This window comes from Kogia breviceps, chromosome 2 (assembly GCF_026419965.1).
Source record: "Kogia breviceps isolate mKogBre1 chromosome 2, mKogBre1 haplotype 1, whole genome shotgun sequence".
Classification (NCBI taxonomy): Eukaryota; Metazoa; Chordata; class Mammalia; order Artiodactyla; family Physeteridae; genus Kogia; species Kogia breviceps.
The window spans coordinates 18,790,002-18,798,158 of NC_081311.1; positions in this window are offsets into that span (position 1 = coordinate 18,790,002).

Genomic DNA, 8,157 nt, shown 5'->3' on the forward strand with positions numbered 1-8,157 from the left:
AGTGGAGCATAATGCTGATCTCTACCACAAATCATTTTCCAATCACTCCATGTTCAGCCTGCTGATACTGACTTTCTAGAAATTCATCCAAAACATGTCACTTCCTGTTAAGAAGCCAATGGCTTCTATACCTGGCACTGAAAACAGGGGGTAGATTCTAGTCAGTTCCAAATATTGCCTCTTTCTTGAGAAGCTCACTGTCTATGAGGAGGTAAGAAACACCAGTGTGCAGAAGACATTGGTGTGTACACAACAGAAAAAAGGCTTAAATAGCCACTGACATGGAAACATGCCCAGTTTCTGTGTATTTCTTAGGAAAGAGATGAAATACATATCTGATTAGGATAAGAGGAAGGAATCAACTACCTCTTATGGAAATGACTGCTCCTGGCATGCCTGGACTAGAATCTAACAGGCAAGAGATACTGTAGATGCAGAGCTGTTAGAGACCAGGAAAAAATGAAGTTTAGGTCTCAAGGCCGGCCTCCCTACAGTTTTTTTAACCACTCTCTATTCCATGAGAGTCTTAGCTCCCCTGTTTGGAAACAGCCATTCAGTGAGTTGCTGTGGCCCAACTATCTCTTCCTGGCCCTCAGCCTTCCTGATCAGCTGGGGCTGAACAGAAGGAGGTAATTCCAGCTAGAGTTATAAGCCTCCCTGCCTCGCCACCCCGCCATACACACACAGCAGTCGGCAATTTAAAAATGAAGGGTGATGCAGTAAAACTGTGTTGATGTACCCTTCCAACAAGTCAAAATCTCTATCAGTGCATCACAGCTTACCCTTCCCGCTCCCCATATCCTCAAGTCCATGCTCTAGTAGGTCTGTGGTGTGACGAAGTGAGAGAGTGGCATGGACATATATACACTACCAAACGTAGGGTGGATAGCTAGTGGGAAGCAGCCGCATAGCACAGGGAGATCAGCTAGATGGTTTGTGACCACCTAGAGGGGTGGGATAGGGAGGGTGGGAGGGAGACGCAAGAGGGATGGGATATGAGAACATATGTATATGTATAACTGATTCACTTTGTTGTAAAGCAGAAACTAACACACCATTGTAAAGCAATTATACTCCAATAAAGAAGCTAAAAAAAAAAAAAATCTCTATCAGTTGCAACATTCCAGGTAGCAATGGTTGGATTCATTGTTCTGTATAAAGGTTTTCACTGGAGACACTGTCAAAGTCAAGAATATCTTCTGAATCTTTAAAAATAATTCCTCCTCCACTCATCCCCCTCCAGCCACTCAACCCTCTTGCCATTCCTCAAAGTGTCCAGGTACACTCAGTTCTTAGAACAATTGAACGTGTTCTCTCTCGGCTAGAGCCAGCTTGATCAAGTCCTGTGCTGGATATTCTCTGTTCTCTGTCCCTCCACATCCACTCTCCAATGTCTACTGCTCAGCCTCAGGAGGCTGGCCTCTGTGCACAGTGTCAGCCAGGCTCCCTTGCTTTTTGGTTTCTGATTGGGTTGACCAGTGGAAAGCACTGGCAAGAATCAGAAATTGGGGAGAAAGAAAGTTGGGGTATTTCTTCCCTCAGCTCCCTCCTTGCTGGCCACAGTTTGGCAGTGGCTATGATCCACATTCAAGGCCACAGCTCATGCCTAGCAAACCCCCTCCTATGGCTACAACTGTCATAAAACACCTTCAAGACTTGGGGTGTAATCATTTCCTGCTGGTCATAGTCTTTGATGGCTTCACCATCCCTCTTACGTTCCTTTAACTGTATCCTCATCATTGTAAACTGTCTTTTCATTAAACTTTCTTAAGGTACTCCTTGAGCTGGCCAACTATTTCTTGCAGAGACCCTGTCTAATACACCTTCTTCCTATCTCTGTACAACTGTGACTTGCTCATAAGGTCTTCCCTTACCACTCTATGAAAAACTGTAGTTCTTAAAGAAGATGTGGCACATATATACAATGGAATATTACTCAGCCATAAAAAGAAATGAAATTGAGTTATTTGTAGTGAAGTGGATGGACCTAGAGTCTGTCATACAGGGTGAAGTAAGTCAGAAAGAGGAAAACAAATACCGTATGCTAACACATATATATGGAATCTAAAAAACACACAAAAAATGGTCATGAAGAACCTAGGGGCAGGATGGGAATAAAGACGCAGACCTACTAGAGAATGGACTTGAGGACATGGGGAGGGGGAAGGGTAAGCTGGGACGAAGTGAGAGAGTGGCATGGACATATATACACTACCAAATGTAAAACAGATAGCTAGTGGGAAGCAGCCGCATAGCACAGGGAGATCAGCTAGGTGCTTTGTGGCCACCTAGAGGGGTGGGATAGGGAGGGTGGGAGGGAGGGAGATGCAAGAGGGAAGAGATATGGGAACATATGTATATGTATAACTGATTCACTTTGTTGTAAAGCAGAAACTAACACACCATTGTAAAGCAGTTATACTCCAATAAAGATGTTTTAAAAAAATTTAAGCACAGTTTTAAAAAAATGTTTTGTATTTGCTACATGTCGAAATTATGGTATTTTGGTTATTTGGAATGAATAAGATATACTATTAAAATTAATTCCACCTATTTCTTTTCACTTTTTTGGTGTGGCAACTAGAAAATTAAAAATTCCATACATGGCTCACAAAAAAAAAAAAAAAGAACTTTAGTTCTACTAAATAGTTTATAGAATCAGACTTATTTAACCTGAAGATCTCTAGGTAAAGAAAGATTCTGAGACCTGACTCCCAGCTGATGGAGCGATACTGTCAGCTGCTCTCCATTTCCAATGCAAATACAGAACATGAGGTCAACAGAGAGCAAGAAAGATTTAGGCAGGGCCTCCAGAAGACTTTGAGATACCAGGAGGACTAGAGGATCTTGAAGAGTGTGATGAGAGAGGATATGGCATTTCTGGGAGGTAACACCCAAACCAGAAACTTCTTTCCAGCATGAGGAGGGGCTCAATGGAAAAATGGAACTTACAGACTTGTTGGAGGTCACAGATATTTTTGTCTGTCTTTTCAAAATATAAAATGACAAATTATGAAAAATGATATAGTAAACACTAATAGTTTTGTCTGCCTGGGCTCCATTTTCCCTTCTGATAACTGCACCTCCTCCCCCATTCATATTCCCTGTCATTGGAGGAGCTCCGCTCTCAGATTCTAGGAGTAGTCTGGGAACCCAGGCTTGGCCAATGAGGATAGAGCCTCACCCACCACAGAAATTGTTTCTCTTTCAGGTGTGTACATCATCCCAAGTCAGCCTTTTCAGAGCCATGGGTACTGTTATATTGGGAAAGAAGACCCTTTCTGCTAGGATCGTCCAAATGGTGGGATGTAAATGTGAAGCTATCGTGGACCACCTAGTGGGGAGAGCCTGTAGAGAAACGTAAAAGCAGCAGACAGATTCTAATAGATGGGTTGAGTATCCTAAAATCTAATTAGATTTGGTCTCTTAAATCCCATCATCCCCGAACTGCCTAGTACATGGGTTAAGTCCCCTTTATTGAGTAGTTTAGGTTGAGTTGGGTTCTATCACTGTGACCAATACTGTTCAGAGTCCAGAGCACAGGGAGCTAGGAAAGGACCACAGGTGGGCGACTACATTATCTTAGGCAGCAAAGGGAGGTCTCTCTCAGTTGGTAGCATCAGGCCAACTACAGGCCTCTAATATTGGTCAGGTGCCAGGTAAAAGTTGTCATGTCTAGAAGCAATTACAGTTAAGATGAAATCTACTTTTCTGTTTTGTCTCCTAAGTCAAGCTCTATTCCCCTGTACCTGCCAACCTGCTATAACTTGGGTGAATCACTCTTTCCTCACTGTCATGTTTCAAGTCACCAAAAGGAAATAACATGACTCAACACTTTCCCAGGTCATAAAGTTTATCTGAATGACCAGCAAAATGGACATGAAGCTGTCCTCATGCCTGGGTGCTTGCTTCTAGCTTGAGAATCCTCCGAGGAGATAGCACTCGGCAGGTAAGTATTTTTTTCAAAACTTTACGGAAGGACAAATAAAAGTGAGAATGTCTGGCCTCACCCATATGTAGTGATTGGCAAATAAAGCACAATTTTTCACCACTTGGGCAGCCTTTTAAATCTGTTGACATGTGGATAGGAGTTATTACAACAGACAAGGAGCATGTGGACATTTGATTTGTATCTCCCCCAGATTTCTTTTGGATCAAAGTAGATTGATGGTTCTCTCCTATATGTGCACACCACCTTCACACACACACACACACACACACACACACACACACACACACAAAATGACATTATGACATTTTGCTTCTCAAACTTGAGGTTGTGTGCCCAGAAGCAAGGAAGCCCTAGTTTCAGATTCCTCCCCTGGACACAGTCACAGACAGAGAAAGCAAGCTAAACCAACATAAAGTCAAAAAGCCGGCTCTGGGCCAGCTCAGAGAGGTGGGGGCATCCCTTCTGATGGTTCAGCACCTGCACACAGAGAGCAGGTGTTTTATCTCTTCTTGATAACTTAGATGACAGTGATCTGGGCAGTGCTGAGGTCTTTCCAGCTCAAGAATTCTGCTCAGACACATGACCTCCTTTTTTTCTTCTCATAAAGAAGGTCAAGAACCTGAATTCAGTCAAAGGTCATGTGCTCAAGGTCCAAGCTCAACATCAATTGGGAATGATTATATTGTGCAGTCCCAGCGATTATTCCGACGGTGACACTCGGATTCTTAGGTGGCTCTCCTCCCTGACAGGCACCAGTGTCCCAAGAGCACATCAGAAACACTGACACGAAGCCTGATAGGATCAGGGGAGAGCAAACAAAGGCTGCTTGGGGAGGAACTTCCTCTTTCAGGTATTGGCTTCCTGGCTAATCAAGTGTCAGTTACAGTACACTGAACTGCACATTTCCTCTCCCAGGATTCCTCACCCCAGAGAAATTCAGATACCTCATTGTGGATAAAGGAATCTAGCCAACATCAGAGGGCCACCACCACCTGAGTCTCTTTCCAAACTGTTTTGCTTACAACTCCAAAGGCATCTGCTCTTACTTCCTTCACACAGAGTCCTGATAAGACAGAACTGGGACCAAATCCCATTGATGCATTTACTTACAGAGATGGTGACAAGTTAGCTAATAGATCTTCCCACGTCGTATGTGGTTGGAAATACCTGCTTCCTGAATAGTTATGTGAGTTAAGTCACAAATGTAGGTAAAATGTCTAACATCCAAGGTATGTCGTAAGGGTCAATAAACGTTAGTCCCCCCCTTTTACCTCTCTTCCCCACTATAGAAACTGACAGGTTCACCCCAACCAGAGATCATCCTAGCTGCGTATGTGCCCCTGAAGGCCTAACATGAAGCTCTTAATGGGGGGAGGGGGAGGGGGAGGGGACTTATCTTGTTTTTGCACATCAGATTTATAGTGCCCCCAAAGCCTTTGAAATGATGAAAGAAATTCATTGAGATGAACAATAGCATCATGAGAAGTGCCAGTTGACTTCGCACTTAGCTTAGGTACACAGGCAGCTAGCTGCTTCCCATAGAGTCAGATGTGGGATACTTAACTCACCAAATCCCTCTCTAGCAAGAGGTTCAGAAATCCTTCTGGCCTCAGGCAGCTGAGCACAAGCTCATTATCCCCGTCAGGTGCTGTATGTGGTGATGCAGGCTGGGCCCCGCGGAAGTGGGAGTTGAAATCCAGCCTTGGCTCCGCTGGCCAAGCCAAGAACCCCAGCCCAGGGTTCCATCTCTCAGATGAAGGGGCCTCTCTTTCTGCTTCACACAAAGGCACCGTATGGTCCAGTGGCAGCCCTGGTCCGGATCACGGTCCTGACTCCTTCTTCATGAACATTCTCTCCTCTCCCTGACGCTCAGCTCCACGTTCTGGTTTCCTGTGGGTCCACACCAACTGCTTGCCGGAGTTCTGGGGGTCTCAGGCCTCACTCTGTTCTGGCTTGAAACTGGTATTTTTTCAGTCCAAGAGCTGGTCACAATTACACAAAGTGTCCTTGCTGTTCTCCCATGACTCTGTCATGTGCCTCTGTCCTAGCTCAGGGCCTTCACTCAGACTGTTCCCTCAGCACAGAACAAACACTCTTCCTGTGGATGCATCCATCTTCTGTTACAAGATTTGGCCTAAACCTCAACTCTTCAGAGGGGTCTTCCCAGGCACCCTTATTTAAACAGGTCTCGCTTTCAGCTATACTATGTTTATTGCCTCATGCTGTTTGTGATAGGTGCCATGTGATAAACTATAATTTATAATCACATGCTAATTATTTGTTAATTTGCTGCCATCTGCTTTAAACTCTCTGAGGAAAGCAGCCATTTCTGTTTTAGTCACCAGTTACCATTGTACTTCTAGCACATTCCCTGGCACAGCCCTCTCCTTTCTATTGATGAAGAGAATGAATGAATAAATGAATGAATGAATGAATAATGTTGGGATCATTTTTCCTTAAGAAATATTTCCTGGCCTGCACCATACTCACTTTTCAGGCGGTCTGGTCTCCTTGGAGTTCACTCAGCCCCCCACGCCCATAGGTTCTGTATCCACAGATACAACCCACCACAGATTGCAAACAGTCCAAAAATTTAAATTCCAGGAAGTTCCAAAAAGCAAAACTTGAGCTTGCCGCAACCTGGCAACTATTTACATAGCATTTACAACTATTCACATAGCATTTACACAGGATTAGATATTTTAAGTAATGTAGAGGTGACATAGTCTATGGGAGTATGTGCAGATTATATGCAAATATGACACCATTTTATATAAGGGGCTTGAGTACCTGCGGATTTTGGTATCTGTGGGGTTCCTAGAACAAATCCCCCAGGGATACTGAGGGACAACCGTGTATGGGTGACTGTTTGACTCCCACAAAAAGGTCATCAGACTTCAGAGGATGCCTCCCCGCTGTGTCAATCCGGCCCAGTGGGAGAAACAATGCACTCTAAGCAGTACAGAGATAAGAGTTTTATGAAAGGAATGAGAGGAAAATGTGGGAGAATCCTGTAAAGTAAAGTTTGCAAGGAGTCAGAAAATCAAAGAAATAGTAACTGACCAGCCCACCTGAGGTCCACCTGGTGCAGGTGGAAAAGGTGGAGCTAATGGGGAGGTGTAGAGGCCATGCCACCCGGCCACGCAGGAGGACCTGGCAGGGAGCTTCCGGAGAGTCTGTGGAGGTGCTGTCTTTGTGGGTCAACAAGGCCACACGCCCGTGATGGACTTGGGCCGCTACTGGTCAGAGGCCATTGTTCGGTAGGACAAGCTGGGCACAGAGTGGAGAACAAGCCAAGCCAGGACCCACAGGGCACCTGGGTGTCCATCTGTCACCATGGATGACGATGACCACCTTCTGGGAGGAATGGCTGCTGCTTCACTGCCACCTTCCAAATCCACACGAAGTCCCCTGGGGCCACTCTGACCCCGAACCTCACAGTGAAGAAGATTCTGGAAACATGGCTCCAGCTGTGGTCAGGCTGACATTATGCTGCCCAACGAAGCCACCTTGCCCTGTCAATGCCACCACTTCCCTGACCACATCTCTCACTAAGGGCCTGACAACCTGATGGATCCTTGGTCCAGTCCTGACGGCACACTGACCAGTAAACATCTCTTCCTACTGCTTCTGGCTGGTTTCCAGAGCCTCTGTGCCCAGGACCCACCATGATTCTCCTTGAGTCTGCCGTTAGCCCGGGCTGACTGAGCTCCACTCGGTGCAGAAGGGTCTTAGCTCATTCCTGCAGTTTGGAGAAAGTAGCAATAGCTTCTGGACGAAGAGCCTCTGGAAAGACTGAAGTAAAGGAACATACTGACTCAGGGGAGACAACGTGACCTTTTCCTGTTTCCTCATCAGCTGTACCAGGTGAGCAAAGATTAAATCCACACTTCTGCACTGATCAAAGCTTTTCCTGGTGTGGACAAACACCGCCTGTTCCTTCTGAAGTCTCTAACTTCCCTCCCAACTCCGCCCACGCACAACAAAGTAAGGCGGGTTCCCACTTGCAGGATGGGCTAGACAAACACACCCCCAGCGTCTGTCTGGTGCCCTCCCCCTGCTTATTTGCACATCGCTTCTGAGCCCTTGGATGGAAGGGATCTTGCCACTTAATTTTTCAATTCTTCCATTCACCTACTGGGTACAGGCCTCCGCTCTTGCCGCCTGGCCTCCCCCCAAGCACGTGACAGCAGCCCTGATGCTCT